The sequence below is a fragment of the Drosophila nasuta genome, chromosome 2L, assembly GCF_023558535.2.
Source record: "Drosophila nasuta strain 15112-1781.00 chromosome 2L, ASM2355853v1, whole genome shotgun sequence".
Lineage (NCBI taxonomy): Eukaryota > Metazoa > Arthropoda > Insecta > Diptera > Drosophilidae > Drosophila > Drosophila nasuta.
The window spans coordinates 7,863,448-7,881,425 of record NC_083455.1 but is presented as its reverse complement, the minus strand read 5'-3'; the positions used below and the strand labels follow the sequence as shown (position 1 = coordinate 7,881,425).

The following is a 17,978-nucleotide window of genomic DNA, read 5'->3' as shown; positions in this document are numbered from 1 at the left end:
TGGAATATTTTCAATTTATTTGTAGAAATTCCCCTTCTTAAATTTTGTTAACACTGAAATTCAATATTTTTGCACAATCATAGTTTGACTCCTCATTTTGTTGGTGTCATCACCATCTTTCTGAAGTTATCTTGAATTTTTACTAAATAAAAAATAAAAAATCATATTATTTTAATAATAATTTGTTATTAATTTTAGATAAATATAGGAAAACCAATTTCAAACTCTCATACTTTAAACAAATATGGATTATTTTAAAAACTAATTATAATTATTTTCTTTTACTGCATTATCGACAACTATTGACGATAGATTTTCCTTGCTATCGTCAATAGTCGATAGTTTATGGAAACTATCAATAACTATCGATGACGCAGACTATCGATAGTTCTCCACCTCTATTGCAGAACACTTTAAACGATTTACCTAGTTTTATAAAATTTGCTTATCTTTAAGTTGTAAAGTGATTGCCATAAATTAGAATTTCCTGATTTTGCTAAAATTTGTTTTTCTTTACTTCGTATTAAAATGCTTTCGAGTGGAAAACTGTTCATCATGATCAATAGTTATTTATAACCAGAAATTACGGTAGAATTTCTCGCAGTTTGTGCCGCAGACTTGAACAACTATTGCCACAAAGTTCATGCGGCAAAACGTTGTCAACGTTGCGAATCGTGGTGCAAATTAAAGCCTCAGCAGAGACGCGTCACAATTGCTGCGAGGCCTAAGAAAAGTGGGGATAGTTGGGGGTCTTTAAGAACCCGCATTTTTTTCGGGGCGTTGCAATGTTGTTGCAGAGTTGTAGCGTTGTAGAGAGTTCTGCCAGTCGCGTCTGCATAACAATTACAATTTACCGTAAGACAGAAAAACAGGAAATGTTACGCTCTTGCGCCGTTTTGCATTTTTTATGAGTTGATGAAGAGTTGCACTCGACACTTGGCACTCCCTCAAAAAAGTGCCTCAAAACAGTAGAACCTGTGGAATCAGTGAAGATAGCTAAATAGCTTTCTCGACTAAATTGTTAATGGCATTGGCTTTCTTTATCAACTTTTGCCCCCCCTCCCGGCATTTCCTTCACCCTTCTCGACGCTATCAATATCAACAAAAGATAACCGAGTCGTGTCGAGAGTCGCAGACTGAAGCTCGCTATCAGTTGTTGAACACTCCATTCCCCACCGTCCACCACAGTTTCAGAGCTCTACGGCGATTTTATTTATAATTTATTTCAACTTTAACTCGACGCTTTCACTGCGACTGCGACTGCGAATGCGACAGTCGCTGTTGTTGTTGACAAGTCTTCGGCTCAAGGTCGTCCGAATGTTCTTTATAAATAAATAAAACGACATCGTGCGTTCTCGCTTTATATAACAACAAAAACACACAACACAAGACCCGGTTGCCGTTTCTCCCCGACTCCTCTTTCATTTTCCCCCCGACAGTCAGTTTAAAGTTTTGTTCTGTTGTTGTCCAAAATAAACTTGTTTCAATTTTAATTAAATTAATTATATCGTTTAAAGAAACGCATACAAACACAATAAATGTATAAATTATTGCATTCAATATTTTGATTACAGTGCCTTAGAATTCGAATTCATTTGATTTCCTTAAAATTTCCAAAATTCTTTGTCAAATATTTATGTTTTATTTAAATGAGCTAAGATACAGGTTTGTTTTTTTTTTTATTGTATATGCTGAATTTTAAAGCAAAGCTAATTTGTGTTAAATGCAATAAACCAAAAGAGAAAATACGCCAAATTCGTATAAATATTCAAAGATAAAAGATAAAACTTCTAACGGCCGACAAAAACATCAATCAATTGGCGTTTCACCTCAGCGATGATATATATATAATTAAACCAAAAGACTAGAAATCTTAATTTAATTACTTTGCTAGATCATTCGATTTTAGACTGAAGACGTTTCTTGAACATAGAAATATTTTATTATAATATATTTAGTTTATTCAAACTTCGATTGTATGTCTGAAGGTTGCTTTCGATAATTTTATAGTTATCACTCAATTATTTTAAAAATAAAAATATTTCTAATTATACATTATTATATGTTCTGCGTAATTTATTATCTTGTCATTCATTATCACTTTTGCATTGAAATTCCCCCTTTTTATTTCACTATCGATAATTGTTGGCTTTCTTTATGTCAATATCTCATCATTTCTATCAAAAGTTGGGTATGGGCTTCTTCAGCTATTTTATTTAATTTTATGGAACTTGTTTAACTTATTTTTAAATAATTTGTGTGCAGTAAAGCTTACGTACCCATTATTTAATGTCATTTATTCAAGACAGCGTTTTAATTTAATTTATTAATAACTACTGCGCAGAAATTTTAGGAAATATAAAGCACCTAATATTTTTTTGTATTAACAACAATTTAATAAAATTTTATGGTTTTCCATTCAGTTAGTTTAGATTTTTTTTAAACATACAGCAATCATATCTATGCATTAATTTTAATATAAATAACCATAGTAATAACTTATTTGCTCTTAATTTTAAACTTATTGAATTTCTTTTAATTTGTTTTGTTTTCACATTGCGATTTGTTATTCTAGTACATATTCTTTTTAATTATTTGTAATCATTGAAGATTATATTATTTATTTAAATTTTTAGAAATTTCCAATTTTGTTTTCTATTGCTAATCTTATGTTTTGTGTTGTAACTACATTCCAAGTTTAATTTCGAAGACCTCTTGTGAATATCAATTAAAATGTCTATGATATGGGGGGCTTGTTACTTGCACCGCGAATTTGATGTGTGTGTGGCTGCTTCAATGACACAACGTTCCAGTTTATCGATTACACAATTTAGTGTGCAACCTGCCAAACAGTTTCACTAACTCGCTGCTTAACAGTTGCAGTTGCAGTCGCAAGTGGTACGAGGTATCAAGAATGCCAGCACGCACTCGCTACGCTGCATTAAAAGTTGCACTTAAGCCAAATGCAGCAACCAACAAAAAGCAACAACAAGCGCGGCAAAGACATCGACAACAAGAAACTCAGAGCAGAACGCGATACGCCAACAACCTTGTCCCAAAACAACTTGCGAGTAATTCGTTTTTCCTTTTTATAACTTGTGTACATAAATAAATACATGTGCAACTGTGTGTGTGTGTGTATTTGTGTCTATACCAACTTGACTTGATATTAATTAAACGCACGCAAAAGCTCCAAACAGCCAGCGGCAACTGCAACTGCCTCAACACAGTCCACACAGAGAGCCGAAGCAAAAGTCGAAGCCAAAGCAGCAACTGCAACTGCAAGTTGCAAGTTGCAAGCTGCAAGCTGCTGCCCACCCAGCGTTGAGGAAACAAGTTCCAAGAGAACAAGAAAAAAACCAAAGCGTTTCGCATTGGCTTAGAAAAAAGAAGTCAACGGCTGCAGTGCGTCGATGGTGGGCGGCCTCAACTGGGAAACCGTCCACTTAACAATCGAGTTACTGCCTGCCTCCCAGCTAAAAACTGAAATTAATTTCAGACAAAGCACACTAATCAAAACCACAGCCAAATGGCCGAAGATTAGCTTGAAAAGTGGCATGAGAACTCCAACTGCGATCGTTTGGTTGGTTCTTTTCATTTCAGCAAATATTGTAATTAAAATAATTAAAGCCACTGAAAGTATAAGGCTTTGATTATGATTTGGATACACAGCGTCTATATAATTATTTGTACACTTCTACGAATTTATACAAATTTCAGATAAATATTATTTTCTTTTAGTCTTCCACACACATTTTTTTTTTAGAAATTTAGTTATTCATATCATCATCATCATATTTGTATTTTTTTTAGATGTTTTCTAATTTTTATTCAAAGTTACTTTTAATACGTTTGCACTTTCTGCATTCACATAATATTAAAAAGAAAATTGATGACATCTTATCGATAGATTTTCTAATTTATATTCGCTTTAACCTTAAATATATTTTCGTAAACTTGTAGCATATAAATTTAGGATTAAAATAAAATTTGCAAACTTTTCAAGTAGTTTAGCTATTTGAATAGTGTTTGAGAAAACAAGATTTTAATTCTTTTTGTATATATTATATTTTATAATTTATATTCATCAGAAGTTTTAAATAACTTTTCGAACTTGTAAAAATTTAGGTGTATTTTTCGTTTTTGTTATCAAAGTGTTATTGTCATTATGGTAAACTCATAATTTATAAGATAAATCTGCGACTTTTTTACGTAAAATATAACTTTTTGCACCCACTGTCTACTGTCGTTGCTTTGCATGCGTCGTTGGGCACTTGCAGTCGCAGTTGTTTGGCAGTCTATCGCTTAATGACTTTGTTTAAGCTGCCTCCTTTATGCGTGGTGAGTGCAACAACGCGTTCGTCCATTTGTTCAGCCGTCAGTCAGTCAATCAGTTGGCCAAGTTAGTGCAGCTCGTCATGGGAAAGCCAAAGCCAGTGAATGCTTTAACCCTTTTGCTATTTGGCTCGTTTTTGCGGTTTAAGCCCTCATTTTTATGACAATGCGAGTACTTAAAATGCTTTTATTTTTATTTTATTATCATTTTTATTACATGAATTGGCTTCGTAATTGTTGTTCGCGCCACAAAAGATATCTTGCAACAATGGCGAAAATCGAGTTTTTTTTTGTTATATTTATTTTTGTTAAATGCTATTAAGCGTGAACAAGAAAAATTGCTATGGGCGAAAAATAGTAGAAAGCTTAAAGAATTTTTGCTCCCTGTCTTTTATTGCAGTAATAGGTTGTTTTGACTTAATGTTTGCAATTTAAAACAAATTGAGGTGGCATATAAAAAAAAAAGTAATTGGAAAAGACCATAAAAAAATTACTCCTTAATTTAACGAAGAAATTCTTTTTATTTATATTTGCTAGTACCAAATTAGAAAATTTCCTTAGAAATTTATTTTTATTTTTATCCTAAAACATCTTGGCACTAAACACATTATTTATTATTTAAACCGAATTTTACAAATAAAATCTTTAAATTATTATAATCATTTTTATTACTATTATTTTTATTTTTGCATAATAATTTTAAAAACATATCTTAAATGTGTTATAGATAGAAAATTAGTAAGAATAAAAGATAAGAGCTGAACACATTTCAAATGATAGCAAAACACTTTCTTGATTCATCGTGTGTACAACAAGAACAGAAATGCGTGCATTTACATTTACACACACACATGCATACATGAGCATTTACATTTACCGTGCAGACAGAGACGCATGTAGTGAGCTGCCCATCCAATGTCATTGCTCCATTTGCCTTGGCCCTGTGCCCAACGAACTCATACACACTCACAACAGTCCACTTTCAGTCAGTCTGTCTGTCTGTCTGTCCTCCTCTGTCCGTCTGCTGTGCTCGCTGGTGTACGTCCTTTGTTCCGTTTTAGTTTATCCATCGTAAAAGGGCACAACTGCAGTCAGCAGTGTCACCAGCTGCACGCGCGCACCTCCAAATCGGGCCTCTCTCTCCTCTTCTTCCCTCACCAGTCAAGTTTCATCTTTGTCTCTCGCCCCATCAGCTCTCTGGTGCTCCCTTTCGCACTCTCTGCAGCTATAACTCTAACTCTCTCGTTGTCTGCATGAGTTTTTGTGTCTTTGCGAGTGCATTTCCACAGAGTGCTCAACTTTCAGCTGCTTCGTTCTTTAGTTTTTTTTCAGCTTCTTCTTCATTTGGTTTTTTCTCTTTTTTCTTTTGTTGTTGATGTTGTTGCTGTTGTTGTCGGTTGCTTTGCTACGCCATTTTTCGGGGCAAGGTCATCAACGAGACAAAGTCAATGGCCGCCAATGACCTCTTCCTCTTCTTCTGGCCAGTCTTCTGTTGCTTTTGCTGGTGCCTCTTCTTCTGCTTTGCTTGTTCTTGGTGCCTGCCTGCTTCTGCCAGCCGCCTCATTTACAACTTGTTCTTGGCATTGCTGCGACGTCGACTGCGACTGTGACTGCGACTGAGGCGGCCGTTGAAGGGGCATTCATGATGACGTGTTACTTTTATTCTTGTTGTTCTGTGTGCTCTCCTCCTCGCATTTCTTTTTTCATAGTTTTGCTTGTGTTTCCTCTTCTTCGCAGTCGCTGTCGCTTTGTTTGTATTTTTATGTCTTGGCAACAAGTCGTTGCTGTTTGCTGTCTCAGTTAACGTCGCTGTCGCTGCCGCTATCGACGTCGCTGCTTTGGCTTCGACTTCGACTTGTGCTGACAATGTTTGAACGTATTTGGCCTTTCTTTTGTCTGGCCGTATTTCTGTTTTATGTTTAGCTTTTTGTGGTGTCTTCTTCTGTTTCTGTTTCGGTTTTCAGTTCGTTGTTAGTTACTTTGTCTGCCATTGTCTGTCTTCTTGCAAATGTGTCCAATGATCTTTTTATTTTTTATACTTATTTTATTGCCATTTGTTTTGTTGCTGCACGTTCTTTCAGCCTCCTTGCGGGCGAACAGTGCCTCGAGTGCCACTGTCGATGATGATGGTGTCTCTATAAATTGTTGTCTGTCAGTGTTGTTGTCATTGTTGCTGCCAGTGGCACTTTGCAGCCTTTGACAACTCTCTCAACTTTACAGGTTCATTTATGGATATTTATTTTTACGATGATCAATAATCGAATTTTACACCAGATACAAAATAATATTTGCTTGGTAAAAGTACCAACATTTTAACAGATTTTTTGAAAAGAATTAAGGATGAATGATCAAATAAAATGCGTCGAAATTTAATATTTTCTATACAAAGCTAATTTTTTATTCGGAATAATAAATATCAACTGCAAACAAAGATTCACTATATTCAATAAATGCACGAATTTTTCTTTTTTTTTTGAGTTGGTCTTTTAAACGTAAATTTCTTTTTATAAAATGTGTTTAGAAAACTATCAAAAAGAAAATGTTTTATATTGGATTCATCGAAGTTATTTTCTTGGATAAACAATAGAAAAAAAAGTAAAATAAACATATTGACTATTGAATTTCAGTCTATAAAAATACGTTAGTCAGTCGTTAAAACTAAACTTTGTTTTAATTGCACAGACTTTTAAACAATGAAGATATCTTATTTCATCATTACCATTTTTTTGTTCCCCAATAAAATCTTATACAACTAAATATCGCTCTTCTTCATTCAGTTTTTAGCAGTTTCTTAGCTCCCATTAACTTTAACAGAGCTCATTAAAGTGCTTAATAAACGTTCTCGTCTCGTAGTTTGTAGAAATCAGATACCTGGGATATATATTCGTATATATACAAAAACATCAAAACAACCCGCATTAAAGACGCTTTAAGTTTCGACTTGTCCCATTCGTTGGGATTTGCCTCCTTTAAAGCCGCTGAATAAGACATAAATCCTTGAAATTATGTTCGAAGCGCTGCTTAAGTTGCGTCTTCGTCGTGTGTTGCCACACTTTTGTACAAATATTTTCGTTGCCCCTTTTATGACCACGTTTCGTTCTGCAGCCCCGTTTCCGTACCCCGCAAACTTGATTTGTTTTGATTAAAGCAGCCCCAAAATGCGTTTTGTAGTTGTTTTTTTTTATTCACCTTCTTCTCTTTATTTTTGTGTCTTTTGTCGCTTCCAATGTGATGTAGTGCCCCCGTTTTGAAGGACATTCGTTTAATTTAGGACCTGAGAAAACATATATTTCCAGGCGTTGCTTATTATGACTGCGCATCTTTGTTGTTTTTTTATTCCTTTCTCAAGAGCAGCTGAAAGTGGTCGATCTTCAACTAGAATCGATTTCATTATTCGCACACTTGCCAAGGGTTCTCAATAAATAAAGCTTTACAGACTGAAGGAAATATCTGTGAAGGTCGCTGATGAAATATCATTAAATATAATGAGTTGAGATTTATAATAGTAAATAAATTGTAAACGTAAATAGATTTCGATATTATCGAAATGAATACAAATTACAATTAAACTCTTCGATAAATCACTGATTATATAAACTTAAAAGATTTAAAATTTAATTAAAATTATATACATATACTTTGATATTGTTGGAGGGGATTCAAAATATTATAACTCCACTCTTCACATTAATCACAGATTATATAAACTGCTTAAAATATTTAAAATTTAAATAAATGATCGAATAAATATCGAATTTCTTGTTTATTAAAAATATACGATTGTTTCAAAACCTTGATATACGCTTAGTAAGTAGTTTTTGTGAATATTAACAACTTAATTAAAGGATAGCCCTAAGGATGGGCAACGAACTTGTTTTCAACAGATATTCATTAATTAAAAATTCATAATTCTCCGATAATTCGGCACATTCATATTATTGATACTCATCGATTCATCTCAAAGCTCTCCTACCCCATTTTTTTATGATTTCTAACATTCAATACGAATTACACGCAATATTCATTCGAAAATTTTAATGCGTTTCCTCAGAGCATTCACATTGTTTAGCTGATAATCAGCAGAATACATTTATTATAAGCTTATTATGAGTCACAATCAGACAACAGAGAAAACTAGAAAACAATCTGAAATTTAATGGCACGTGTGGACTGTATTCTACTTTATTTTGGTTTGTTTTTTTGACTGATTATACAAAGCAAATTATGAATAAAACATAAAAGAGCTTTGTACTCGTTTCTCTTTGAACTTCGGAGCAACCTTCGTTGACCTTGAATAGCCCTACCCACATCTGCAACAAACCGAGATCAGCTTCATTATATTCTGCCCTCAATAGATAAGAACATAATGAGTGCCAGAGACGAGCAATTGACCTACTTCAACTCTGGTTAAATCCATCCATATGGAAGGCAATTTGTCAATTCAAATCAAGCGACAGGTTGACAATGCCGGTCTCTATCTATTATATACTATATACGAGTATTTTAGCATGCATATCTGACCAGGCCACTCCAATGTTGTCTCTATCTATATAGTATATACTATAGAATATCGCTTTCGAAAAGGAGAAGAAACGAACGAGCAAAATAATAATAATAATAATAATGTACATAAAATAAATTAGCACATTTCAAACAGGAAATACACATACATGAAATAATCAAGCACAGAAGAACGTTCTATCAGTGTGTTTATCTGTGTGTGTGTGTGTGTGGGCCTGTGAGTGTGCGGTTCTATAGAAAGCCAAGCAACGACCTTGAGGCGATATTTGAAGTATACACACGTAATTATACATATAAACAGACGGGGCACTGTATGCTCAGACAAATACGGTAGAGCCTCGATATAGTCAGCTCAAAGTGCAATCATGGTATAATTTATAGGCACTTCTCACATGCAATCGATAATAATATCGATAGTATTCGTTTGATTTATAGTCGGTAATTGCAATGACATTCTTCTAGATACCACAATTGTTTGATGCATAAATCGTTTTAACTTCCTGATGATTAACTGTAGATGCATAACTTATACAGATTGAGTTGATGAAAAATTTCGCCACGTTTTGGCCAAATGAGTTTAACAAATGAATCATGACAGCAGCATTCTGTATAGTTTTCTATATAATATAATATATATTATAATGTATAGGTATAATTCTGGTCGATTTATCTTTATGTACGTACGGACTGTAGCGAAACGGTCGCGTGATGGGGACCGATGGGCGATACAGAGCCAACATTGGTACCCGCTAATTGGCTGTGAAAAAGGCTGCCAGCGAATATGCCACAAAACAAAATTAATCGGCCAAATATTTGGCAGATAAGTCAACAGCCGCAACAGCAACAGCAGCAGCATTTGATAAACACCTGTTGTGTGGGCTTAGCTTATATAAGATAAATAGCAAGTGACTCTTCACAATTGGACAAAAACCAATACGCTAGACAAGCAAATGAACATTGTAAATATTGTAAGAGATGATATGTGAACCATAGATTCATTTAGCGATACCTCAAAGGTGTCTTTGCATAAATATACACTGAGCGAAAAGTTTTTTAAACTGTCATATCCAATAGTTATAGAAGAACGAAGAAGAGCGAAATAAGAATATTTCCATTACAACTTTTTCTTATTTCTTTTGAAACTTGACGATGCTCTTATATATAATTAAAATGTTAAATGCTGATAAAGCATCGAGTTTAAATGAAATTGGATAATAAAATATTATTAATTTATATATAAATGTATATCTTCTATATCCAAAAGTTATAGAATATTTCCATTAAAACTTTCTTTTTATTTCTTTTGAAATTTAACGATGCTCTTATATATTTAATTAAAATGTTATTTTCCGCAGAATTAATGAAATTGGATAATAAATTATCATTAATTTAGACTTTAAAATTACTGGAAAAAAAGGATTTTTTAAACTTTTCTGTCATTTGATTTTTATTTAGCGTTATCTATCTATCTATCATTAGTTGAAGTGCAAACGAAAGTTATCTTAAGTGTATAAAGAAAAGTTAAAATAGAATTCAAGTTGTTATATTTTTGTATTATTTATAGTTAAATGTTGTACAAATTTAAAAACAACAATTAAAACATTACTAAAAAAAAGTTAAATTAGATAAAACAGTTTTTCTATACAAAAGCTGTTAATTAAATGTAGATCAAACTGCTGTTGATTAACATATAACGGTTGCTGCTGTCACAGCTAACTGTGCTACAGATATCGACAACGAAAAATGTCAGTCTGTTATTTCAAATTATTTATGTTTATTGCTTTAGATTGCAGCTACTGCAAACTGCAATTCAGTGAAGTGCACGAGCCATAAATCAGTGAGTGGAAAGTGTTTGCTTTGTTAAGTTAAAGTACGAAATACATTTCTGCTGGTCATGGGTCTATTGCAACGGCTCTCTTCTACATTAGGCTTGGGCTTAGACTTCAATTTGGGCTTGAGCGATAGTTAAAGCTAAGCGCCAAACATGATGGAGCCATGCGTCATGTGAAGCGTCACTCAAACTGAGAGTCCAAAAGAAACCTGAAAGGAAACCAGGAAGAAACACGTTTCTTCTTGCCAGCTCGCTTGCTGCAAGTGTGTGTGTGTTTGTGTGTGTGTGTGTGTGTGTGTGTGTTGCTGGGGCGGGAGTGGAACCAATCAAGCAAAGCAGCAAGCAAAAGAGGACCAAAGCAAAAGCAAAAAAAGCAAAATCCAAATCACAAAAGCCAAACAAACTCTGTAGACCCAACTCTCTCAACTCGTTGGCCTGGCGGCAATTTTCAAGTGATTAGTCATCAGACGAAGCAACAGACTAGAGCGAACCCACAGAGAGAGAGAGAGAGAGAGAGAGAGAGAGAGAGAGAGAGAGACACAGATTGAGAGAGACAGAAAGAGAGTCAGAGAGAGGGAGAGGGAGTGTCACTGTCTGCGAAGCGTTCGAGAGTTTCCCTAAACTTCAGGCAGAAATTTACAACTTTTAACTCGTAACTCCAAAAACTTTTGTTGGGGCATTAGAATAGTTTCTAATAAAAAAAGCTTTTATTGACTCGTTTTTTTGTTCTTCTTTTTTGTTGTATTTTAGCGAGCAACGACTTTCAACTAGTTTCTGTAAGTTCTTGTTGTTGTTGTGGTTGTTGTCTTTTGTCTGCAGCAACATGAGCAGCAACAGCAACAGCAACAGCAGCACCGTGGGCCAATCAATTTTTATCGTTTTGCCTTAATTTGATGAGATTTTTATCGATTTCTTGTTGTTCTACCGCCGCAACGATGCTTTTGCGCTTGCCATCTTTTTTCCCTTTCCTTTACTTTATATTTATATATTTTTTTTGCATAAATTAAATGGCTAATGGCCATAAATTTAGTTCTTGTTGTTGATGTGGCTCCTTCTTTAAATTTGCTGCGATTTATTAGCTGACCTTCAGCGCTCAAAATAAATGAACTTACAACAAAACCCACAGATAAAAAAAGAACAAAGAATGAGCTTCGTTTTTGTTCTGCGAACAAATAATAAAATGTTCATAGCTTACTAAATATTGTTAGCTGTGATCTTCAACAAAAGATCAAACGATAAAATGTTATTTGCGAAATTCAATTTTCGATTAATTGTTCAAATGTTGTCAACAGTTTGAAAACGTGCTTGTAAAGCTGTTGTAAATATTGACAAACAATATATATATAAAATTGGATTTGCTATGAACTGAATTGAAAGGTCAAATATGATATTTTATAATATGTTCTTAGCTCTTTAGTTGCCAGAACTATGAACCTAAGAATCGCTATAAGAATAATACAGAATTGGGCAGAATTCTTGTGTGATATAAAATGTAAATTTAATTATGTGAATGTTATTATAAATTCTAAATAATAATGTTAAGTCTAACCTGACACATTTTGTACACAAGTTATTACAAAGAAAATGTAACTTGAACAGAAATCTTTTCTGATATAAATTGCAAATTAAATGAAGTTTATATTTATGTCAAAAATAGTTGTATGACCAACTAATTTATTACACTATTTACGAAATGAGGAAAACTATTACCATTATATGCAAGTATAAGAATTTAATCCTAAACCAAGTAATTTGTTCCAAAATTGACTTTTATCATAAGAGGAGACGATTCAGGAAATTTGCTCTAGTTTATGAATAATTTTGTTTTATACTTCCTCGATCGAGGCAGCTTACAGCAGAGCTAAGTTCAGCTGCAGTTGCAGTTTTGTAGTTGCTCGCAATTGTTACACAACACGGCAGCAGCAACTGAAGCAACAGCAACAACATTTTCTTAGGCTGCTAGTATTGCATTTGGCCAACTGCAACAGCAACTGGCAGTTGTTAACGCTGCCATCCAACGGGCAACGGCAGAACTGAACGGCAGCAGCAGCAGTTGTTGTAGCACAAAAATTGGCCAAAACGATCATGTTTATATAGACACATAGGCCATAGACACGGCGCCGTTGAGCAGCAGCAACAACGGCAACAGTTATGGCAATTGCCAAAGTTGCAGTTGCAGTTGCAAAAATCAAACAAAAAGCCACAAACAAAAAGGCAGGCAACAAACGATAAAAAGCCATTCAATGTTGGCCAAAAGTCAACAGCAGCAACACAACTGTTGCAGCCAAATGGCAGCAGCAGCAGCAGCAACAACAGCTCAACAACAATGTTGCCAACACTGAAGCGAATGTTGAGCCAGCAGCAGCAGCAACAACTCAGTCAAGTTTCTGCTTCTTCATCTTCATCTTCTGCCTCGTCTTCGTCTGCGTCTTGATCGTCTTCTGGTCGGTGAGGTTACAACAAGGTAAACCTGCTGCCATGTTATTGTATCTGTGCTTTGATCTCTCGCCTCAGACAATAGAACAAAGCGAAAAGTTGTTGCTGTTGCTCGTAAGACAACAACAACAAAAACAACAACAAAGCCAACAACAGCAGCGCCAAGAATTATGGGAGGAGGTCAATGTTGCAATTGTTAACTGCTAATTAGCAGTCACAGAGCGCCCAAAGAGCATGTAACAATCGATATGTGGCTCGCGGACATATCGAGAACCGGTTAACAACAGATGGGCGAGCGAAGCAACAAAAAAAAATAACAAAAAAAAACTCCACCAGAGATGTTGCTGCTAGCAACGCCAGCAACTGTTGCTTGTTTTTGTTGCTGCAGCAGGCGATTTAGTGATTTGACATGGCATCCATGGACAAATTTTAATTAACATTAGTTTCACTTGGTGTTTAGAATGCATAGATAACGATGAGAGAACACATGCTAAACTTAATTTATGGTTAAACATTGTTAAAGCAGGTTTATAGTTTAAATTACTATCGATTGTTTTGTAATTTTACTATCGATGGCTTTAATGTTGCTCTCCATAATTGTAGCAATATATCGATAACGATGACAGAACACATGCTAAACTTAATTTATGGTTAAACATTGTTAAAGCAGGTTTATAGTTTATAGTTTTTACTATCGATTGCATTGTAATTTTACTATCGATAACTTTAATGTTGCTCTCCATTCTTGTAGCAATATATCGATAGCTAAATCGTTTGCCTTCGATAATAATGAGAGAACACATGCGATTTAAACTTAATAAACGGTTAAACATTATTAAAGCAGGTTTATAGTTTAAATTATTATCGATTGTTTTGTAATTTTACTATCGATAGCTTTAATGCTGCACTCCATGTTTGTAGCAATATATCGATGGCTAAATCGTCGTTAACCTTCCACTTTACACCCTGCAGTCTGTAGTCCGCCAAAAAGTTATAATCTCAACTGCAATCATCGTCGTTTACCTGCTGCCCTTTTGGCTTCTGCTTAAGTTATGACAACAAAAGCTGTAAATTAACATTTGAGGCCGCATTTAGCCACACATTTAAAAAGAGTTCAAGAACATAAACAAAGCAATGGACGTGTCCAATGGGGTAAACCAAAAAAAAAATAAAATAACAACAACCATTTACCAGAGCCAATCAACTTACAAAACTCGCCGACAACCTTCGGTGAGCAGCGGTTGAGGGAGGAAGCTGCTGCTGACTGATAAAAGCAAAGACCGCACATAAACCCAGTTACGAACAAGTAAAAATGTACAAATAAAAAGCACTGCACGACCAGGCGGATACCCTGCGTTATACAACAACAAAGATTATTGTGTTTAATGTCAGCAAAAGAAAACTAAAATAATTTTCAATAATTAACGATATATTTCAGCTTAGTTTAAAAGTATTCGGATATATGTAAATTGCATTAAAAAGCAATTTAATATCCTCATGACTTTCAATACTTCAGTGTCTATAAAATAGTTTAAAACTTCTTGTTAACTTGTCGAACTTATTGAGCTAATCAAGAATATATGTATGTATATAAATGTCTATCTTAATTAGCTAGAAAATATTTTTAAAATGAAACTTAATTGAGAACAATTATATTTTTCTATAGACGGGAATTGTTGTTTTTCATTAACAACCAATTTTCAAATAGCTTTCAATAAATGAAAATGCAATTGCATAAAACAAATTTTCTTTTAAATAAGTTTATCTCTTTCTCCGCTTTATTATACCCCATTAAACATCTTAAAATACTAGAGGGTATAATAAGCGAGCAAAAGTGCAACAGGCAGCCAATAAACACAAAAACCGCACGCCGACGTAGTCAAAATAATAATGAGCCAACATTTAAAATGGTTTATGAGATGGCAGCGTCATCATCATCATCATCATCATCATTATCAGCATTATGATCATTATGGCGATCGTCATTAACATTATCATTACAATACACCTACGGCTCACGGCCCAGACCCAGACCCAGACCCAAAGACATCGGGCTGCGTCGTCTTTTTGGTCTTTCGCTCTTCGATTTTGCTTTTCTGGGTCAAGCAACACGCGAAAGACGCGAACGAAAGCCGTGCGACAAACCAACAACCAACAACTACCAGCCAGAAGAAGAAATGTGTGGTAGAGTTCAAAACGTGCCCCGGCCGCATCGTTAAAAGCTTCTCTTAACTGCTGCACTTCATCTCCCCCTTTTGTGGAAACAATTTCCGGTGGCCTCCGGGCCCAACAACCGCTGCACAATTGCAGTTACCCATTCCCAGTCTCCGTCTCCGTCTCCGTTTCAGTCCCAATCCCAATCCCAGCTCCAGAGTCCATGGCCATGAGTCAGCCGCAAACAAAAACCAAAAACCAAAAAAAGAACCAACGCCATATGAAAGTAGTTCAAGTGACCAATGGCGCCGTTACATTTCACTGCTTCAAGTGAAGTGGCTCCACTATAATGCTCTGATGTAGCCCTGAGTTAGCTCTGAATTTATTTTTTTTTTTGTTCTCCTCCTTCTTTAGCGCACATTATTTCCCTCGCAATTGGGCGTTAATTAAATTGTTTTGATTTGGTTGCTGGAGAGGCTTTTGTGGTTAATACTCAAGTGGGTGTAGCCAAAGAGCTATCGCCGAATGCGCTAAGTGGGCGGAAACTTGGTTAAGGGCCACAGCAAAGTTCAAGATCGAGGCAATGAGATTTACATTTGTCTGAACTATCTGAACTATAATATGTGTAGATACAAAACACACTATTCATTCATATTCTATAGATACATCTAACTTTATTACATTCTTCTTTTAAGTACAGTATGATTGGATCAAACATATTTATACTTCCTAAATTGCAGAAAAGGTTCATATTTTCAATAGGTGCCATCTCTATAAATATATAAAGAAACCTTTGCAAGGAAATAAAATATCTTTTCCATGACATAATATTTATTTATTTTATTTTTCAATAATATTGTCTTTTGTATTTTTCCTATTGCAAATATTTTTTATATTCTTATCCAAAAAAGAACCACAACAAATCTTCTGTAAAATGATCTTTTATTTTTCTATTTTCTATTACTTTCGATCTACAGCTTTATTACCTTCTACAAGTTAGTATATTTTCTATTTTGTAATTTTTCTTTTCCCAATTGTTAATATTATTATTTACATTATTATTTAGACACTCTGAAGTATCAAAAAAAATAATTGTTATGTTTCCAAATTCTTTCTATAATACATATTTATGAAACGTTGACTTACCATTCAAAATCTTAAAATTAATATTCCAATTGTCCTTGTATTCAGTCTAATAAGATTTCGTTTGATATTCCCTAAGTCCAAAATTCTCAGTGGCGATGTGTTTACGTTTTTGTTTTAATGTGTTTATTTCATTGATTATTAAATTATTGGCATATGATTTTTAAATTGTTTATTAACTTAATTAATATTTTGAAAAAATTGCGAATTGATTTTCATTTATTTTATTAATTTTGTTTTGGTGACTTTTTGTTGTTGTAAATTATTTTTTGTATAAAATATTTGCACATAACGATAACGATTACGATAATATTATTATTGCACAATGTGAATGCCGCAACTTTTGAATTTATTCCACCTGTGAATTATTAACGGTAAATTAATCATTCAGTGTCGTTGTCTGCGCGAATTTGTGTGCGTGTATGTGTCTATGTGTATGTGTGTGTGTGTGTGGCTTAACGAGCGACGAAGCAGCAAATTGACAAAAAGTAAATAAACAAAATGCCTGCAAAACGGCAACTGTTGAGAGAAGTTGCAACGCGCAGCCAAACGCGGAAGCTGCAAGCAAAAAACCAGAAATATATATATTTCCAACATCCAATAAGAATCACATGTACGTGCGCTTTCTTTATGTATGCAATTGCATGTGTGTGTGTGTGTGTGAGTTGTTCTTTTTTGCACTTGCTTGTGTTGGCTGCTTTCTTTGCCGCCGCTGTTGCTTTTGCTGCTCTGGGTTTCATTTTACACGGCAGCAGAGCAGAAGTAAAGAAGCAGCGCTGCCTACGTCGCTGCCACTGCTTTTGGCTCTGCTCAGCTACTCTTGCGTTGCGTTTTTCCTCACCTTTGCAGAGTTTATTGACATTTTCAGCATTTGCTTTTGTGCGCTGCTTTCTTTGAGTGAGCGTGCGCTCTCCCTATTGTGCTCTCTCTCTCTCTCACTCGCTCTCATTCACATACACTCTGGTGCTCACACACACACAAACACTTGTTTTTTTTTGTAGAGAATAACCTTCAATTTTATCTTATTGCGCTCTCGTCGCCGTCGTTACACACACACATAACACACGTACACTTAACACATACGGCCCCACATTCGTTGTTGGCTTTACAACTTTTGTTGTTTTTACGCTGCGTGAATTAACATTTGCCTTTGGTTCAGTTCTTGTGCAGCTTGAACTTAATTTATGCATTTACGCTTATTTTAAATGCAATTGCTGGCATTTTTTCTGTTGAATTTCCACTACGTTTTACACTTACACTCTTACACAAACACACACTCATTCGAGCGACGGCCGTTTTTTGGTAGCAAAAACATACACGTATAATTTGTTGTTGTTGTTGGGCACGTCGTCTTGTTAATATGTTGAAAAAGGAAACTATTTGTTATATTTAATATATAAATTGAAGTGAATGACTCTGTAGTTGTTTATTTGATTATTTAGCAGGTTTTGCGCAATAAAACGAAAAATTACAAGTATTTATTTTTTCTACTACGCTCGCGGCGCTACAAAGACACGCGCGCGACTTCTCCGATCGGCATTTGTTTTGGTACTAACTG

The 17,978-nt window shown here is 34.7% G+C and overlaps 1 protein-coding gene across 1 annotated transcript in view; it reads right to left on the bottom strand.

Annotated features, from left to right (window-relative positions):
- Positions 1–17,974, bottom strand: part of LOC132790463 (nuclear hormone receptor FTZ-F1 beta) — a 32,006-nt gene extending 14,032 nt beyond the window's left edge. Inside the window, 2 exon segments of the mRNA XM_060798997.1 lie at positions 16,424–16,778; positions 17,678–17,974. The gene's annotated coding sequence lies outside the window, so the exon portion shown is untranslated.
- Between the last annotated feature and the right edge of the window lie 4 nt (positions 17,975–17,978).